This window comes from Citrus sinensis, chromosome 2, assembly GCF_022201045.2.
Source record: "Citrus sinensis cultivar Valencia sweet orange chromosome 2, DVS_A1.0, whole genome shotgun sequence".
NCBI classification, from domain to species: domain Eukaryota; kingdom Viridiplantae; phylum Streptophyta; class Magnoliopsida; order Sapindales; family Rutaceae; genus Citrus; species Citrus sinensis.
Window position 1 is genome coordinate 6,906,886 of NC_068557.1, and position 20,413 is coordinate 6,927,298.

The 20,413-nt window shown below is 31.9% G+C and overlaps 1 pseudogene; it reads left to right on the forward strand.

The window, feature by feature from the left end:
- Positions 1 to 17,613: 17,613 nt before the first annotated feature.
- On the forward strand, positions 17,614 to 20,408 carry LOC127900240 (methanol O-anthraniloyltransferase-like; annotated as a pseudogene).
- The last annotated feature ends 5 nt before the right edge of the window (positions 20,409 to 20,413 follow it).

Sequence of the window (20,413 nt, forward strand, 5' to 3'; positions counted from 1 at the left end):
CTCCTAAAATTACATCTTTAGGGTGAGAAGAGACATACCTCCACTCCTTGGGGAGTGTTTGAGAAGTACCTTCATTTTGCTCCACATTAGGTTCTTCATGATGTTCCTCTTGAATTCCATGTGGTGCATCCTCTTGATTGTCATTTGATGCTTCTTCTTCTTGTTCTTCTTTTCCTGCATCATCATCAACAATGACTTTCTCCGAAGAGGAAGGGTTAGACTCATCAAATGTGACATGCATAGATTCTTCCACAACTAAAGTTCTTTTGTTATAAACTCTATAAGCTTTGCTTGAATTTGAATAACCAAGAAAGATACCAACATCGGATTTTGGATCAAATTTACCAAGATTGTCTTTTGTGTTCAAAACAAAACATTTGCATCCAAAAACTTTAAAATAGCCAATGTTGGGTTTTCTATCTTTCCAAAGCTCATAAGGAGTTTTGTTAAGATTAGGTCTAATCAACACCCGATTTAAAACATAACAAGCGGTGTTGACGGCTTCGGCCCAAACATATTTTGGTAATGCATTTTCATTTAACATGATCCTAGCCATTTCTTGAATAGACCTATTCTTTCTCTCAACAACTCCATTTTGTTGTGGAGTTCTAGGTGATGAAAATTGATGCTCAATGCCTAGATTATTGCAAAAACTCTCAAATGCATGATTTTCAAATTCTCCTCCATGATCACTCCTAATGCATACAATACCATGCCCTTTTTCATTTTGTAATTTCTTACAAAGCACTTTAAAAGCATCAAGAGCATCATCCTTATTGGCTAAGAATAATACCCATGTATATCTAGAATAATCATCCACTATCACAAAAGCATAATATTTGCCATTTAGACTTGCATATCTAGATGGCCCAAAAAGATCTATGTGAAGAAGTTCAAGTGGTTTTGAAGTAGAAATATGGTTTTTATTCTTGAAAGAAGTTTTAATTTGTTTTCCAAATTGACAAGCTTCACAAATCTTATCCTTTTGAAAACCAATTTTCGGAAGACCTTTAACTAAATTATCTTTCGAAATTTTTGAAATCAAATCCATACTTGCATGTCCTAACCTTCTATGCCATAACCAACAATCATCATGCAATGCCGAAAAACATTTATTAAGAGTAGATGCACATTCTATGTCAATGATATAAACATTACCACATCTATTTCCAACAAATAAAGTTTTGCCATCACATGAGTTCTCAATAACACAACTAAATTTATCAAAGATAACTTTATAACCTTTGTCACATAATTGACTAATGCTAATTAAGTTGTGTTTCAAGTTTTCAACCAAACATACATTCTCAATTAGAGTTGAAGAAACTTTACCAACATTTCCAATTCTAAGAAATTTTCATTTTGAGTTGTCTCCAAAGGATACGTCTCCACCATTTTCAATTTTGGTAAAGCTTGAGAACCATGCATAGTTTCCGGTCATGTGCCTTGAACAACCGCTGTCCAAGTACCATTTATTCTTCTTCAAGCCCTACAAGAAAAAGTCTCAAGTTTTAGGTACCCAAAGCTTTTTGGGTCCTTGAGAGTTAGCAACGGTTCCCTTTGGAACCCAAATGCACTTGACACCATAATATGCATTCCTTTTTACGGGACATCTAAATTTCATATGACCATTTTGATTACAATAATGACATACAATCTTATGATCATTTGTGGAGGTAGCTTTAACAAAATAATTCTTATAATACTTTTGCTTCAAGTTTGGCTTATATCCAAGTCCTCCTTTATCAAAAACACATTTTTGTGTGTTAAGCATATTATCCAACATCTTTTGCCCATTTGTAAATTTCAGAACAATTTCATTCAATTCATTATTCTTTTTCTTGAGTAATTCGTTCTCATTTTTCAGCTCATCTATGTGTGATTTCAAATGCTCATGTGAGATGCTAGGTTTCTCATTTGATAATGCAATTTCATCATGCAATGTTTTTCTTCCTACTTCTAGGCATACAATTCTTGCATTTAGAGATTCATTTTCATTTTTGAGCTTTGCCATTTCCTTTTTAAGACATACATTCTTTTTACCAATTTTCATCAACTCATTATGCAAATCTTGAAAAGCATCATACAATTCATCATAGGTAGGATCACTTACTTCATTGAGATCATCATCCCCTCCTATTGCCATGAGTGCTAGGTTTGATACTTCTTGCGATCATTCTTCATCATTTGATTCTTCCTCACTATCATCCCAAGTTGCAACCATTACTTTCTTCTTGAGTTTGTTGATAAGTGGGCACTCCGATCTTATATGTCCAGGCTTCTTGCATTCATAGCAAGTGATTGCCTCCTCCTTCTCCCTATAGTTCTTGAAGTTTCTGAAATTTCTTCGCTCTCCGGTTTTCTTGAAGAATTTTCTGAACCTCTTTGCTAGCATGGCTAGTTTTTCATCATCCGGTTCACTCTCCTCATCACTCTCATATTTTGAAGCTTTGAGAGCAATGCTTTTCTTCTTCTCCTCATGTCCTTTTTCTGCAGCTAAATCCTCTTCATACGAAATAAGAGAACCAATTAAATCATCAAGAGGTAAAGTATTTAAATCTTTGGCCTCTTCAATAGCAGTTCTTTTAGGTCTCCATTCTTTTGGAAGTGACCTAACGATTTTCTTAACTTTCTCACTATTTGAGAAGGTTTTCCCTAAAGCACCTAGGGTGTTCACTATGTCCGTGAATCTAGTGTACATAGAATACACAGTTTCATTTTGTTCCATTTGGAACAACTCATATTGGCGAGTGTATCTACTGATTTTAGACTCTTTCACTTGATTTGTCCCTTCATAGACAACTTCAAGTTTGTTCCATATCTCTTGTGCACTTTCACAACTAGATACTCTATGGAATTCTTTCTTATCAAGGGCACAAAACAAAGCATTCATAGCCTTGGAGTTTAGAGACATCTTTCTCTTTTCTAACTCACTCCATTGACTCGATGGTTTAGGAATATCATCTCCTACTTCATCTTTGAACGTAGGCATGCATGGACCATCACAAACAACTTCCCAAATTTCATCATCTAAGGCTTACAAATAGATTCTCATTCTAGTTTTCCAATAAGCATAATCATTACCATAAAAAAATGGTGGTCTAGTTGTGGATTGCCCTTCTCTAAAGGTTGAGTCATTTAGGGTTGCCATGGATCTTTTACTCTAGACGATTAAGTCTTAACAAGAGAACGAGGCTCTGATACCAATTGAAATACAAGTAAGCAACCCAAGAGGGGGGGTGAATTGGGATTCTAAAAAATTATTCAATAATAAAGAAAATCTTAATGCAATTATAACTCAAATTCAAAGCAATAATAATTAAGATGATCACAATATAAAAAGGTAAGGGAAGAGAGATTCAAACACGAGATTTTTACGTGGTTCGGCCAACCTCGCCTACGTCCACGCCTCCAAGCTTTCCGGGCTTGAGGATTCCACTAAGCAAGCCTTCAAGGCTTCGAATGCTTACACTTGACTTCCAAGGTGTCAATGGACCTTTACAACAAGAGATTATCCCCAATCTCTTAACCCAAGTGTATCCCAACACTTACAATCACTCAAAGTAAAAGATTACAAATTTGTTTTGCCTCTCACAATATACAAGATAACTCAATGATGCTTAATATGTGAATAGATGAAGCAAGAATGTGTTCTAAGCTCTATGAAGATTGTATTCTCGAATATTAGCTCAAATGGTTGTGTTGTGATCCTATCTTCTTTGAATTTGAATGAGCTTATTTATATTTGGAACTGAAAATCTAGCCGTTACAAACTGTCGGACAGAAAACGGTTCACCGTTAACCATTAACGGTTAACCGTTTAGGCTGGTCAAAGTTACCGTTGGGCCAGATTTCAAATAAACGGTTTGCCGTTTAGGATTGCCCTTTTGCCATTAACTTCCAGAGTCTTGCAAGATAAGCATTGGACATCCGTTTACACTAAACGGTCAAGGCCTTGCATGAAGTAACGTTTCTGGATAGTATCAGTGAACCGTTTAGTATTGCCCTTTCGCCGTTAACTTCCAGAGTCTTGCAAGATGAGCATTGGACATCCGTTTACACTAAACGGTTAAGGCCTTGCATGAAGTAACGTTTCTGGATATTATTGGTTAACTGTTTACAATAAACGGTTAGCCGTTTGTCTCCAGTAACCTGCACAATGAACATCAGTTAATCAATACCAGAGGCGGACAACCTTCAATTCTGGACGTTATCGATTAACCGTTTAAAGATAAACGGTTCACCGTTAGTTTCCAGTAGCCTTCCTATCTTGGGTGTTTTCCGTTAAGCATAAACGGCTAGAGCTTAGGCAATATGATGCTCTCTGGTGATAATCGGTTAACCGTTTAATAATAAACGATTCACCGTTAGTTTCCAGTAACCTTCCCATCTTGGGTGTTTTCCATTTTCCATAAACGGTTAGAGGTTAAGGAAATGTGTTACTCTCTGCCTTTAATCGGTTAACCGTTTAAAATAAACGGTTCACCGTTTATGACCAGAGTTGCAATTTTAAACAAGTTTTTGCAGAGAATTTCTTTCTAATTTGAAAATCCATCTTTTATGAAGAAATAAGGCAATGATTAAAAGAGTTTTCGTTTATTAAAAAATAGCTCCAATATTTTTGTCAAAATACATTTAAAATTTGTTATCATCAAAATCAATATTATTAACATATTTATGTTAACAATAATGCAGTTGTAGCCGAAGGCGAGCCTAGAATTATATTTCTCGTCCATTTGATCCTCCATACTATTGACCTTATCCTTAAGCTCTACTATAACCAACTCTAAAGACTTGATACGCCATTCTTACGTTGATTTCTAGGTGTCTTGCTTGCTTCGATTAGCGTCCAGATTAGATTTCACGTCGGCTAATTCACGATCGAGCTGAGTAGCCTTGAATTCAGAAAGAGCAACTTTCTCCTCGAAGTTAAGAACTTACTTGTAAAGTTCAAGTAGCTGCTCCTCTACACGCTCAGCTTTTTCAGCTTTTTTCTTTAACCTATTGATCTTTGCTTCTCGTTTCTTTTCTTGATGTGAAGCCTTGAACTTATAGTAAGATGTTGCCGTAGTAAGTTGAAAGGCAGTCTTTTAAATGAAACCCCCCATTTCACTAAGAGTTATGCCCTCAAGCTCTGTAACGAACTTGAGCCCTACCACCCTAGCATACTTCCTCTTATATATACCCAGGAAATCACTCCAGTCTTAAGGCAGAGTTGGTGAAGCTCGTTCAGCCGAAGGGGCAGCTCTCTCAAGGCTCCTCTCACAAGACCACTCACTTGCACCCTTGCGGGTTGGAGGAGGTAGGAGAGCCGGTAGAGGAGAGCTGGTCGAGGCGGCGTTATTCTTTTCTAGGGGGTGGGGACATTGCTCGAGTCATTTGTGCCGTGAGCACATTTCCTCGCTATGGCGCCAAAGATCCTATTGTCCATCATTGCAGCAATGTCAACTAGGTGGGATTCGACGAGCTGGTTGATGTCAAAGGGTCTTTACACACGCAAGCGTTGACAGGGGTAGTTCAGACCTGAAGCAACAATCTCTCTTCGATGTTGTAAACCAAGCTCTAAGAATCTGAAAAACATAGTAAATGTGAGAAGGAAAGTAATTATTGATTTAAGGCTTGAGGCATGAAGAATAATAAACGACCTGAGGTACAAAAATGAGAAGGGATGTGGACACTATCACCAGGTGTTTGATTCACCTGACCCCAGTTTCCCTAGAGAAAAAGAATTTGGTCTTCCAGTTTCCATATGAGGTGGGAACGTCAGTAATTAGTTTTCTCTTCGTGGAGTTTAACATGAAATAATACCAACTCGAGTCTTTAGGGCTGTTCCTCAACTGATACAAGTTCTTTATTTCATCAGTGGTGGGCTAGTCGAGTTTGCACCTGAACCACAACATGAACAAGCCCGAAATAACCCTCCATCCATTTTGATTGAGCTGACTAGAGGCCAGGTACATTTCACTCAATACTTTCACAAAGTAGGGTTGGAGAGGCAACCTAACAACTAACTTAAAACATTTCAAGTACAAGGTTACAAAACCCATAGGAGGTCGACTGAGGACATCATTTGTTTCCAAGAATGACGAAGTGGATGTCGTCGGGAATACAATAGAGGTTTCTTAAGTTGTGTAGGTTATTTTGTGTGGTGCTGCACCTCATATAATCGATAGGATAAGAATCAACTTTTGTTCTATGGCCAAGGTTTCTCTTTTTAGTTGGTCTGCTCTGCTCGATACCATCATTTCTATAATCACTCACCCTATTATCATTTTTCGTTCCACTCGAGTTATGGGTCTCACCGGAGCTCGATGCTTGTTCTCTTATACCCCTATTGGGTTAATTACCATAAGGTGATGGGGTAGCCTCTAACGATGGTTGCATGAGAACATTTTCGATACTAGAGGGGCCTACATCACTTAGGGGAATTAGGGGATTGAGGAGATATTCTCTTAACATGTGAGGGTAAGAATCTACTTCCTCATCACTCTCAACTTTAATAATCTTTCCTTTTTGATTCGACATAGTATGAATGAAAACAAATCCAAATACTCGAACAAGAAAGCACAATACAAATCAATACAACAACAACCAAAAGAAAGTTCAGAAAGCGATACCTGGGATGATCTAGGGTCGGCGAAGTGACTGTCGCGGCAAAAACGACAAAAAAGGAAAGTTTTAAGCATAAAGAGGACGCCCGACTTCGAGTTAAAGTCAGTTTTTGGTGAAAGGCGGAAGAATGAGTTGAAAAAATGGGAAAATCGAGGTTTAGGGATTTTGTTGATGAGAGAGAAAAGAGAAACATTTAAGTAATGCATATGTTAGTTTAATCGACGCGTCTCGAGGGCATGTAAACTGCCATTTTAAATTTCAAATACATGGTATGGGAAACTCCACATCATAAGCATTCAAGGTGATATGACAGGAGGTCAGATCGGTATTGCATGGCCTAAGGACATAGGTGTTGGCTCCTAAGTGTTAGAGACCGCTTGAGCAGCTAAGTAATTGAGGAGCGCAATTTCAACCTCATTTAATCCAGGTCAGGGATGGACGACCAAGATTTCGTGATTACCAGAATAGTATCATAGTTTCTAATCTCTGTTCGTTTCATTCACAACACTAGAAACTGGGGGACTGGCGTTTAGGTGACCAAAAGAACACCAATTGTACACATTTTTATCTGGTCGAGGAGATTTGAGAGTGCCAAACGAGATAATATTTAACCACTTGGACCTCCTTGTAAAGGGAAATTGCAAGATGGCACCACGGTCCTCTTCGAGGTACAACCAAAGCTCGACTTGAGAGTAGTTCTTGGAAAGTTGGGTATGATACCCACATTTAAGCGACTATTTTGCCACTTCCCAACCGTCCAAAGGAAGGCATGTTAACCACTTCATAGTTTTTGCAATCCATGAAGACCACGAAAGTTCGAATATTATGGAGGTGGATTCCAAATACAAGAGGAATCGCCGATAAAGCCCCTAAAAAATCACAAAGACAGAAAAAGAAAAAAAAGGGAATATGGGGGAAACTCTGCCATTTTGAATCCAGAATTCATTGTCTTTAAGCCTTTTTAAGGCATTTCCTTCGTTTTATAATTGTCAACTTACATAGATTGATAATCCAACGTTTTTCTCGACGGACTTAAGTATCGAAGGGTTTTCAACAAAAAAATCACCGGCGCCCCTTATCTATTTTTGTGATTTTAGGTCAGAAGAGTAGGACAAAGGTCAATTGAGGTCGTCGAATCCGGTTTATTGGAGAACATACGAGCAGCTTTGTGCCCTACCAAAAACCAATCTAAAGCGTTGACGAGATAACCTGGTCTGCTCGAGATAACGACCAAATTTCAACATCAACACAAATTATTTTCAATAGATCTTAAATTGTAATATATCAAAATGATGTAATACCTCTAAACAAAAAAAAAAAAAATTGACATGCACCCCAAGTTGCTTTTTCCATTTGTTGATTTTTGAAATGCTGCTAAGTTTCATTGTATTATGGGTTAGCCTGTAATACAATTCTGTATGTCATGCAGCTGCCTTTATTATTTTTTTATTATTGCAGATGTAACTGGCCACCGATATCAATTATGAAACAGGTAAATATTAAAGGTAATTATCATACAGCTACCCTCATTTCCAATAAATATCAAAATAATCAGTTCAAAGTAGAACACTACCAAAGAACCCCTCAATTTAACTTGAAAATATACTACTTTCTTTTTTTTTTCTCCGAATAACATGAAAACACGTAAAATATATGAGACTTCTATACTAATTAGAATAATATTTAAATATAAATTAATAAATTGACCAATTAATTTTTAATATTACATTATAAAGTTAAGAGTGTTCTACATAAAAAAAATTATCATAATATTTTATCAATTTTTAGATAATACAATGTAGTATAAATATTTAGACCTATAATATTTCTATATTAGCCAAGTATAAAAAATCTAATGTTTGATATTTTTAAATAATACTCAAAAACAATCTCTTGTGTAAATTAATTCATAGAAATTAATGTGAAATTAATTACTTTATTCATTATATTATGTATTACTTTTATGATTTTCTTTATTCACTATTTTTAAGTCACAATAATTTCTACAAATACTTGTAATGGACAATTAAGTACATATTGTTAATTTTTAATCTATTTTTATTAGTGTTATTGTGATTAATGATATCATAATTCATACACTAAGCCTTTTCCTTTTTTAATGTTGTTAATAACTCCAATGAGCCTTTAGTCTAGCGGTGAATCTCTACCCTCACAGTTAAGCAGGATTGTGAGGGTAGGGGTTTGAGTTCTCATGGACTCAAACTCTTTCAATTAAACATTATGCATGATCATGTGGAGTTATTTGCAAGTCTTTTTCCCTTGCGAAATGCAAGTAGAGTAGAGATATCCCTCATTTATGATAATTTGATGTGTAATCAGTATTAAAAAAAAGTTGTTAATAACTATCATGGCTAGCACTTGGTCAATATTAATTCGATTAAACTAAATTCAGTTATGACATTATTATTTTTTTAGTATTATTTAATTTAATATTATTATTTTAGGGGTATGGTTGGGAGAGGACAAATATAACTTTTTAACTCTTACAATCTCTCATGAGTTTTACTCGGTAGCAATAAATGAAAAAACCATCCAACCGTCCCCTTGGAGCTGAGTAATATTGTTAATTAAAATTACAATTCTTATTCACATTGCATTGTAAATATTAGAAAAAGAGATAACAATGAGCCCGTGTTTTGTGAAATTGTCTCGAAGACCCTTATTATTTTAAAAAATAATCATATATTTCTCTTTTTGGACAATTATGTCCTTTAGCTAAAGTGACCCACCGATATTCCATATGAACATAATTATTCAAAACAAGATTTATATAACAGTTTCACTAAATCATAAGATATTAATATACTTTTTGTCATAACCTTGGGTAATTACAATCTAAACACTACTAATATTGAATAATTTAGAAACGTTTTAAATTAAATCAAATTATTTGAGTAATGTACAATATTATATTTCGTTATATTATTTGTATACTAAATGTTGTTCAATTCATTTATTAGTGTTACAAAATTATTACAATATTGGTAGATTATAAAATCAAGTATCATTGAAATATAAACATATAAAAACAAGTCATCGGATAGAATATAAATTATGTATCCAATTGTATAAGGATAATTTATTAAATTTATTCGTATTAATAATTTTTTGATATTTTTTATTTGTATTACTATAATAAACATTTAGAATGAAATGTAATAAGGTTTAATTTAGGCAGTAAAACTACCGCCAATATGAAAGAATGATTTATTAAATTTTAATTTTTTTGAAATTTTTTCCTATATAAAATTGAAAACCTTATATAGCTTTTCTTTTTTACCCCAAAAATATAAACACTTTAGTACTTCATATTGTTGAAAACCCTAGCCCCTCGCCTCAGCCGTGCTCAAGCATCAGAAACCAGCCACCATCCTAGTAGTCGCGCCGTCTTCGTTCCAACGACACTAGATCACAGTCGCCGTTTTCGTCGCCGTCGCCGTCCCCATCCTCGTCCTGCATATCAGCCACTAGCTCACCAGCCCTCACCGTCTTGTCACTTTCCTCCATGAACTCTCTCTACACACAAACCCTAGACTAGCGAGTTCAATCAAAGGGTGAAGGTTGCTTTCTTTCTTTTCTAACAATAAAGAACAAAGATCTCATCAATTTCCTTTTAATAATAACTTCTAATTAGTGATTCGGCACTTCTTCTCAATTTACAGCTCTCATTTTTTTATTTCGTCTTTAATTCTTGAAGAACGAAGAACAAACAGAAGCCTTTCAACTTTCATCGACTTTGATTCTCGAAATTTAGGTATTTCCTCTATCACTCACTTAAAGAATTAAAATTCTTCACTTTGATTTTGACACCATGGTTAGATATTGATTTATTGCTTGTTTAATTAGTTTAGAGTTTCATTTAATTTGTTTTGAGTTGTTCACTTTTATTGCATCTTCAAGATGGAATTTTGGTACTCTAAATGATACAAAGTTTTATTCCTATGCAGTATGATTAGAAGAAGTAAATTGATTGTGCACTTGATATTTTGCATCTTAATTTACAAATAATTTAATGCCTAAATTCTTATTTTATCAACCACATAGTCAAAAGTGATTTGTTTGGGTTATATAGGCTTACCTGTAATTCTGTATTATTTATATCTTCATAAATTCTTGTTTATGTAGGCTTGATTGTTGAGGCTTCTTTCATCAGTGATGATGTGTTATAGACTTGGTTGTTGAGGTTTGTTTTATCAATGATGATGTGTTATTAAAAAAAAAAACACACACACACATTTTGATTTTTTTTTATATATATAGAATAAGCATGACAATGGATCTTTAAGTGTGTATTAGTAATTTAGTAATTTGGCACCCATTTCTTTCTAACAAGTGCTATTAAGTTCAATTATTTTATTTCACTTATTCTTTACTGACCATGGTAATCATTCAGGCCAAGCATAAAAATACAACATACTATAAATTGATCTAAAGTAGGAAATACTACATAATTCAGATGAGACTGGTTACTAATTTCTAATATTAAAAAGCTGAGATTTAATTTTAATGTGTATGTAAGAATTCATCGGTGGTGAGGGTTGCCATTGTATTTGACTCTTTGTCTTTGGAAATGTTTTATCAAGATTTACTTTTGCTAATATCACTTGGGTAATGCCCTGGACATGCTTATCAAATGTCATTACTGCTAGGTTTATGCTTGTTGTCCATAGTTCTTAGTCTCTAATTAATTCAAAATATTGGGAATATCTTTTTATGGCACATTGATCTTTTCTTGTTGTATATCCTTGATCTGTATTTTGATCGATTAAGTATAGGTGTTTGAGTCATTGCTCTGTATTTTTGATGGATTAAGTATGGAGCTTTGAGTTTACAATTGATCATGGGTATTTTCTAAAATCTTATTACTTTGAAAAAATTGTAGGTTAAAGGAGCAAGTAAGCCCCTTTTCAATAAGGACAAAATGTCGCAGACATAAGGTTTTATCTTCATCTTATTTATTGTCTTAGAATGAAAAAATGACAATTTGTTCAAGCTGTGAAAGCTTGGTAAGGATTCTTAAAAACCAGAAAAGTGAGGATGGCTAATGCGTGGTGACTTACTTGGTGATGGATAATTTGGAGGTGATGCCAAATTAATTTGCGTCTCCGCATTTCAATTTCTATTTCAGTCTCTACTCTCTAGTGCTTGAACTGGTAGCACTGTCTTTTTTCCTCTAATTTTATGTAACCTCTTGTGTCATTGTTCATGGATTGAGATATGGTTTCGATTATTTGAATTAGCTATGATGACTTTGTTTTGTGGCTCCTTAATATTTCTTAAATTGTTTTGCATAAACATTTGTTTTTCCTTATATGAATGTTATCCCTGTTCAGTTATTTGTTGCAGCCTCTCCCATTTTTCATTCTTTTTCCATTTTTTTCTTGAGTTTCTATCTTTAATATTTCATGTGGAGGATTTTGATATGCTCATTACAGTTTTCTTTAATCATAGAAGTAAATAAAAATATGATATGAAACAATAATTCATAGCATGAATGAAAATGGTAGAAAAGTAGAGATTGAACTCTTGTTATTTTGATTTTTTATATTTGTGGTATTACAATATCTTAGGAATTGTAAAGTAATCTACTCCTTTTTTTGTATATTTTTAACTAATTCTGTAATGTCTAAAGTTTCGATTATATTTCAGTGATATTACTAATAGGAACTTCAACTAGTGTTTCAGCATTGCGAAGAAGATTCAATTTTAATTGAGTATTTTTGCCAATGTAATTGATTAGCATTTTTCTTTTAGCTATAGGAGATATTTTAATGATCTAACTTGCATAGTCTCTAATGTTTAGTTGAAATTGTAGTTGTTTGATTGTTAGATTTAATTTTATTTGCTTTATTGTTTATTGGATTTTGTTGCTTATCTTAATTCCTTGGATTATAGTTGTAACATGTAATATGATTTGAGTTGTTATTTTAAAATAAAGAAACATTTACTTGTTATTTTTTATATGACATCTACATGCCATATTGTTTAATTTTATATCACTTGTTACTAGTTAAAATGAATTTGTGGGTAAATGAAATTTTGATCTTGGTAATTCTTGATGTATTGTTATCTTTATTTTTATTCCAAAGATCACTTGGTCGTTAAATGAAAGTAGACATAAAAGTTGCATCGAACAATTATGCAAGTCGAGAGTAATTTTTTTATATTGAATATTGCTGTTAATAAATCCCTTAAAAATATATGTTAAATGAAAATATATTTTGTGTTTATTTTAGATTAAAAGTCTGAGTTTTTCTGTTGAAAACCAAATTTATTTGATCCTACCTAAGAATTTGGATCATGCCTTTGAAATTCTAAATATTGTTGTTTACTTTGTGGTTGCATTGTGTTTTCTAATGTCATTTGTTTTTTTTTTTTTTTATATGTAGATACTTGAAATCTAAAACGAGCAGCAGCTGGAGTCCTAGTTTGTGGAAGTTGTAAATTAATTTAATTTTGTGAAGCTATTTGGTCACAAGCTTGTGAAAAATTCTAATTGTCTTATTACATCTGTTTAAATGAATGGAAGTTTTAGTTTACCTAAATTTTTAGTGCATCGCAAACAATTAATAGGGTAGTTATTATTTTATTTGCAAAGGAATGACAACAAATCAAGAGTACCGACCATTCCAATCAAGACATGCCAAATTCAACAATTAAAGTGATGTTAAAAAAAAAAGTGGTATTCTCTTAGTACCAAATTAAGCTGTAAAAAACTTCTAAAAATGATTTTAGTCAAGTTAGAAAAATTGAAGATCTGATTCTGTAATTGAATAATTGACTTAATATAATTTATTTTTGAGATAAAAAAATATACTTTGGTGTAACATATCGAAACATCAAAAGTAAGTATAAACAAAATTACATTAAAAAAAAAGAAATCTAATCAAGTTGAAATGATAGAAAAAAAATGATGTTTTAATACAAATAAATTAGCATCAATTTTATTAATTTAAAATATTTTGGAAGTTATAACTTACGTTTGCCTTAACTTTTTAAAAGATAAAATTTTTTGAGAAGCATAGCAATTGGCTGCATCCTTAGATGGTATTATTGTTTAAGTTATAACAAATTAAGGAAATTCTTTTAAAAGTAAAGAGAAAGATGAAAATAAATTAATAAGGTTATTTTAAACGTAAATAATTAAAATGGAGAAAGTGGTTCAAAAGAATTAGAATTTTCTAATTTTTTATTTAAAATTATCATGATCTAAAACTTGAATTTAGACATTTTTTATTTGAAATAGAATTTTATTTTTCAAATTATAAATTTTTCATAGGAAAATGAGAAATGATAAATGAACAAATGTTTACGTAGAGTTCAAAAGATCAAGTATGGATAATCAAATTAATGATTAAAATAATCTCTCAAAATAATGAATAACGATTTTTTAATCTTTTTTTCTCTTTCAAGTACAAACAAAGCATTTTTGCCAACCTTTGAAACTTTGATATAACATATTAATTTTCTTGGTTCATTGAATAATCATATAATAAATATATAATTTATTTGATCATAACAATTTGAAAAATAAACTTGAAACATTCACCTAAATGTTGGAATTCAATAAAAAGAGTAGGAATATAGTATCGTGGAAAAAAGAGTTGAAGAGGTTAACACAATAGTTAGAACAACTTACAAAGAATTTGATAAATTCCAATGAGAAGTAGAGATCTTAAAAACGAACTTGAAATATTAACCTAGAATATTGGAATTTAGTATAAAAAATTAGGAATATATAACCAAATCGTGGTGCTAATAATAGTTGAAGAACTTAACCCAAAAGTTGTAAGTATCTACCAATAATCTGATAAATTCCAATAATGCATAGGGATCTGAAAAATAAACTTGAAACATCCACAAAAAATATTGAAATTCAATTAAAAGAGTAGGAATATAAAACCAATATATTGTAGGAAATGAGTGGAAGTGCTTAACACAGAAATTGAAACAACTTGACAAGAATTTAATAAATTCTAATGAAAAGTAGAGAACTAAAAAATAAACTTGAAACATTTACTCAAATATTGGAATTCAATAACAAGAGTAGAAATATAGGACCAAAATTTGGTAAGAAAATAAGTTGAAAACGTTGCCCCAAAAGTTGGAACAACTTACAAAGAATTTGATAAATTTTAATAAAAAATAGGGATCTGAAAACAGAACTTGATATATTTACCAAAATGTTGGAATTTAATAAAAAGAATAGGAACATAGAACAAATAAATGGTGAAAAAGGAGTGGAAAAACATAACCCAGAAGTTGGAACAACTCAACAAGAGTTTGATAAATTCCAATGAAAAATAGAGATCTAAAAAATAAACTTGAAACATTCACCCAGATGTTGGAATTCAATAAAAAGAGTAGAAATATCGAACCAAAATTTGATGGAAATAAAAGTTGAAGAGGTTAACCAAAGGTTGGAAGAACTTACAAAGAATTTGATAAATTTTAACGAAAAGTAGAGATTTAAAAAATGAACTTGATATATTTACCTAAAATATTGGAATTCAATAAAAAAAAATAGAAATATAATAGAAAAAAATGGTGGAAACAACAATTGAAGAGTTTACCCAAAAGTTGTAAGTACTTACCAATAACTTGATAAATTTCAACAATAAATATGATTTAAAAAATGAACTTGAAACATCTATGTAAAATATTGGAATTCAATGAAAAGAGTAGGAATATAAAACCAAAAAGTAGTGGAAAAAAGAGTTGAAGAGCTTAACCTAAAACTCGGAAAGAATTACCAAAAATCTGATAAATCCAACAAGAAGTAGGGATAAAAAAATAAATTCGAAACATTCACAAAAAATATTAGAATTAACTAAAAAGAGTAGAAATATAGAACAAAAAAATGGTGGAAACAAGAGTTGAAGTGCATAACCTAAAAGTTTGAAGAAGTTAACAAGAATCTGACAAAGTTTTAACAAGCAGTCGAGATCTAGAAAATGAACCTGAAATATTCAAGCAAAATGTTATAATTCAATGAAAATAGTTGGAATATAGAACCAAAAAATCGTGAAAATAAGAGTGGAAGAAGTTAACCCAAAAGTTGAAATAACTTAACAATAATTTGATAAATGTAAACGCGAAGTAGGGATCTAAAAAGCAAATTTGATACATTTACCAAAAATATTGGAATTCAATAAAAATAGTAGGAATATTGAACTAAAAGTAGTGGAAAAATAAGTTGGAACAACTTAGCAATAATTAGATAAAGTCTAATAGAATATTGAGATAAAAAAATAAACTTGAAATATCAACTTGAAAATTGGAAATTTAATGAAAGAACTGGAAATATAGAACTAATAACTAATGAAAAATGAGTTGAAACAACTTACCAAAAATTTGATCAATTCCAACGGAAAGTAGGGATCTAGAAATTGAACTTGAAATATTCAAACAAAATTTTGGAATTCAATAAAAAGAGTAGGAATATAGAACTAAAAAGTGGTAGGAACAAGAGTTACAAAAATTAACCCAAAAGTTGAAATAATTTACCAAGAATTTAATAAATTCAAATGAGAAGTAAGGATTTAAAAACTAAACTCGATATATTTATCCAAAATATTGAAATTTAATAAAAAATAGTAGGAATATAGAACCAAAAAGTGGTAGAAAAATAAATCGGAACAATTTACCAAAAATAGATAAAGTTTAATATATTACATAGATATAAAAATAAACTTGAAATATATCCCTAAAAAGCTGGAAGTTAATGAAAAGAGTGGATATATGAAACCAAAAACTAGTGGGAAACGATTTGAAATAATGTATCAAAATTTAGATAAATAACCACGAAAAATAGGAATTTGAAAAGTAAACTTGAAATATGCATTATAAATATTGGAATGTGACAAAATAAGTAGGAATATAACCATTTTATAATATATTTATATTTTTTGTACTATTTTTAAATTTAAAATTATTACAATATTTTTCCTCATTTAATTACAATTTTATCTTTTTTTCAAAATTTTTCATAAATTTTTCACACTTAAAACAAATAAAAATGTAATTTTTATTATATTATCCGGTTAAAAACCGGTTGTGCTGGTTGCATGCATGCGCTGTATCAGATACAGCGCTGCATGGTAGGTTGACTCTGTATTATATGCCCTCATTCTCGCAAAAAAGTAAAATGACAGCAAGATTTACTTTAAGATGGCAAATGCTTGAGGAACAAAGCACCAATCAACCATCAATCGCATGAAATAGTATATTTGCCGATTTGCAACAACACCCAAAGCTTAATTATAATCATTATTACATTTATAATTTACTCAAAAATAAAACATATTTTATTAAGATGTCTGCATCAGCTCTTTTAAATGGTGAGTCGATAGCTAGAGACAAAGTCAAAGACAGATATAAATGGGGACGGCCGGATTAATGATGGTCCCTTACACTTGTTGTCTCTTCATTGCATACGCAGCTAGAACTTTATTTCACAATTCAAGCTATGGGGAATTTAACCTTCACAATCAGAGAAATGAAAGGTGAAGAATTAATCACTGTGTCCATCCTTTTCCATCCAATTAATCCTAACCTTACACTCATGCCGTCATCAGTCTATTTCAGTTAAACTTGTGAGGAACGTGACCTGCAAGTTTTTCAGAATATAGTGCACGATGCACGTTGCGCGGAGGCTATCCAATCCTTATTTTAATGAGAGTCGTACGTGTCTTAAATTTTATATTTTAAATAAAATAATATTTATTAATTTATTAATAAAATAATATAATTAATTTACTTAAATTTTATAAAAAAATTATTAATTATTTAGTCAATAATGTATCATTTAAAATTTTAAAATACCAATTATTACTTTGATCCCAATTATATAGACCCGTGAAAAATTAAAATTACTCGTTTTAGCACGATGGTTTGACAGAGGCTCTCGTGTTGACGTGTGTCTTCTGTTCTATCGTCCTGTTACTACTAACTACTATAAATGAAGCATGAAGCATGCACCGTTGAGGCAACCAATTACATATCTACTTCAAGAAACTCATACTCCCTAATCAATGGTATCAAAATTTTCCCAAGCTCTGTCGATTACTCGGCAGGCACCGGAACTAATTGTTCCAGCGAGGCCAACACCACGAGAAGTGAAGCAACTTTCAGATATAGATGACCAAGAAAGCCTAAGGTTTCAAATACCAGCAATATTCTTTTACAAGAATGACCCTTTACCTTCAATGCAAGGAAGAGACCCTGTTAAGGTCATTAGAGAAGCAATAAGTAAAGCACTTGTGTTTTACTACCCTTTAGCTGGCAGGCTTAAAGAAGGTTACAACCGCAAGCTTATGGTGGAATGCAATGCTAAAGGAGTCTTGTTTATTGAGGCTGATGCCAACTTCACACTTGAGCAGCTTGGAGATGATATTCAGCCACCATGCCCGTATTTGAACCAACTGCTTTATGATGTTCCAGGCTCTGAAGGCATTCTTGGTTGCCCTTCGTTGTTAATTCAAGTGAGTCTCTCTTTACTTTAATAAGTATGTAACTTTATTTTCTGATTTTAGAATTGAAAAAAAATAGTGGTAGTACATGCTGAAGATTAGTTAGGTGATCAGTTGAGTGGCTTTAAGTAATTTATTTAACTAACCACTCGAGTTTGAATAATCTTGAGGGAAGAAAGGGGTTAAAAATATCAATTTTCGACTTTGTTTATTAAAGACATGGGCGGATGTAGCATGTGACCCCCACCGGCCAAATTTTTTTTTTAAATAGAAGAGAAAAATATTTTAATTTTTTAATTAGTTCCCGTTAAATTTATTAAAATAGTCACTATAAAATATAAACCCCCATAAAATTTAAACTTTGACTTTTAAGAATTATAAAAATTTATATTTTAATTAAAAATAATGATAGCCCACGACTCAAAATATTTTCTATTATAAAAAGTAAGATTAATTCTTCCAGTTTCAATAATAATAATAGAACGAACGTTTTCAGTAATGAAACTCATGAAGAATCATCTTTGGAATGGATGAGATAAATGATAATTTAGTTGTTTATATAAAAAATAATAAATTTAATAATATTGATAATGAGTCTATTGCATAACATTTTTAAAATATAAAAATGCGTAGAGAATAATTATAAATGTATTAGAAAATATTTCATATATTCAAAATTTTAGTTTTTTATATTTTACTATTATCTAATTCAGCCCTCGGTAAATTATTTTTCTAAATCCGCCACTGATTAAAGAAGAAATTAATATTAAATTTAGATTAAAAAAAGTATCAATTCCTACAAATACATAGATTTTTCTTGAAAATTCTAAACTTAAAGTCGATATGATTGTTAAACTAATGATACAAATTCATTCATTTAATAATCGTATAAAATGTAATTAATTTTAATACATTATTTGTATCGGTTTTATCGAGTTGGCACGTTTTTTAAAAAATTATTAGTTTTACTAATAATGATGATAAAGATGTGAAAAAAAGAAGAAGAGATCCTTAGTAACTTTTACATTACATAATGACTTTTTGAGGTATATATATCCTGTTTTGCTATCGGAGGATTCATTTTTATGTTTATAGGTGACGCGTTTGACATGCAGTCATGCAGAGGATTCATTTTTGCAATACGTTTTAATCATACAATGTGTGATGCTTTTGGTTTAGTACAATTCTTAAAAGCCATGGAGGACATGGCACGTGGGGAACGTTCCCCGACTGTATTTCCAATTTGGCAACGACAAATCTTAAATGCCAGAAATCCCCCACAAGTAACATGTATCCACCATGAGTACGATGAAATAAACACAAATGAGGTTCCAAGTGACAACATGGCTCACAAATCGTTCTTCTTTAGCCTCAAAGGGATCAAAGCTCTGAGAAATCAGCTTCCTTTTCACCTTAAAGATTGTTCAACATTTGAGCTATTATTAGCTTTTCTATGGAAATGTCGAACAATTGCACTCAAGCTACAACCTGAAGAGATTGCTAAAGTTTCCTGCATCGTTAACGTACGAGGAAAACGTTATAAAATGGATATTCCTCCAGGCTATTATGGCAATGCATTTACATTTTCGGCTGTATGTTCAACAGCTGAACAATTGTGTAAGAATCCAATAGGATACGCCGTTGAATTGGTGAAAAAGGCGAAGGCTCAAATGAACGAAGAGTATATAAGGTCTGTAGCGGATCTTATGGTGATCAAAGGGCGACGAATAAAGTCCTCGACTAGGGGAAATTTCATTGTTTCGGATCTAAGGAATGTTGGACTTGGAGATGTTGATTTTGGGTGGGGGAAACCAATTTATGGTGGAGCTGCTGGGGCTGTAGCAGTGTTCAGCTTCTGTGTTAAGTACCAAAGCAAGAATGGAGAGCCTGGAATTCTTGTACCAATATGCCTGCCGCAGTCAGCTATGGAAAGGTTTCAAGAAGAGCTAAAAAGATTGATGATTCAAGGATCTATGGAGGATTTATGGAACACTAACCAGACTCAGGTTTTCAGCAAGCTTTAAGGGATATATCTCCTCAGTTTACGTAGTAGCTTATTTTGATCATAAACCAATAATGCAAGTTATGCGTCCTCTCAAGTTATGTCTAAACCTAAATAATGTACCCATTACCCTTAACTTTTTAAGGGTATACGTTATTAGTCATTTACGATTTAGATATATATTTTCATAAAAATGATATGCTTGAAGTTAGTATATTAAATAATGTGTTACCAACAATTGACCATCATGTATTTGGTATTTGCAGCACTAATGAATAAATGACATGTTAAGTTTTACATCATTTAT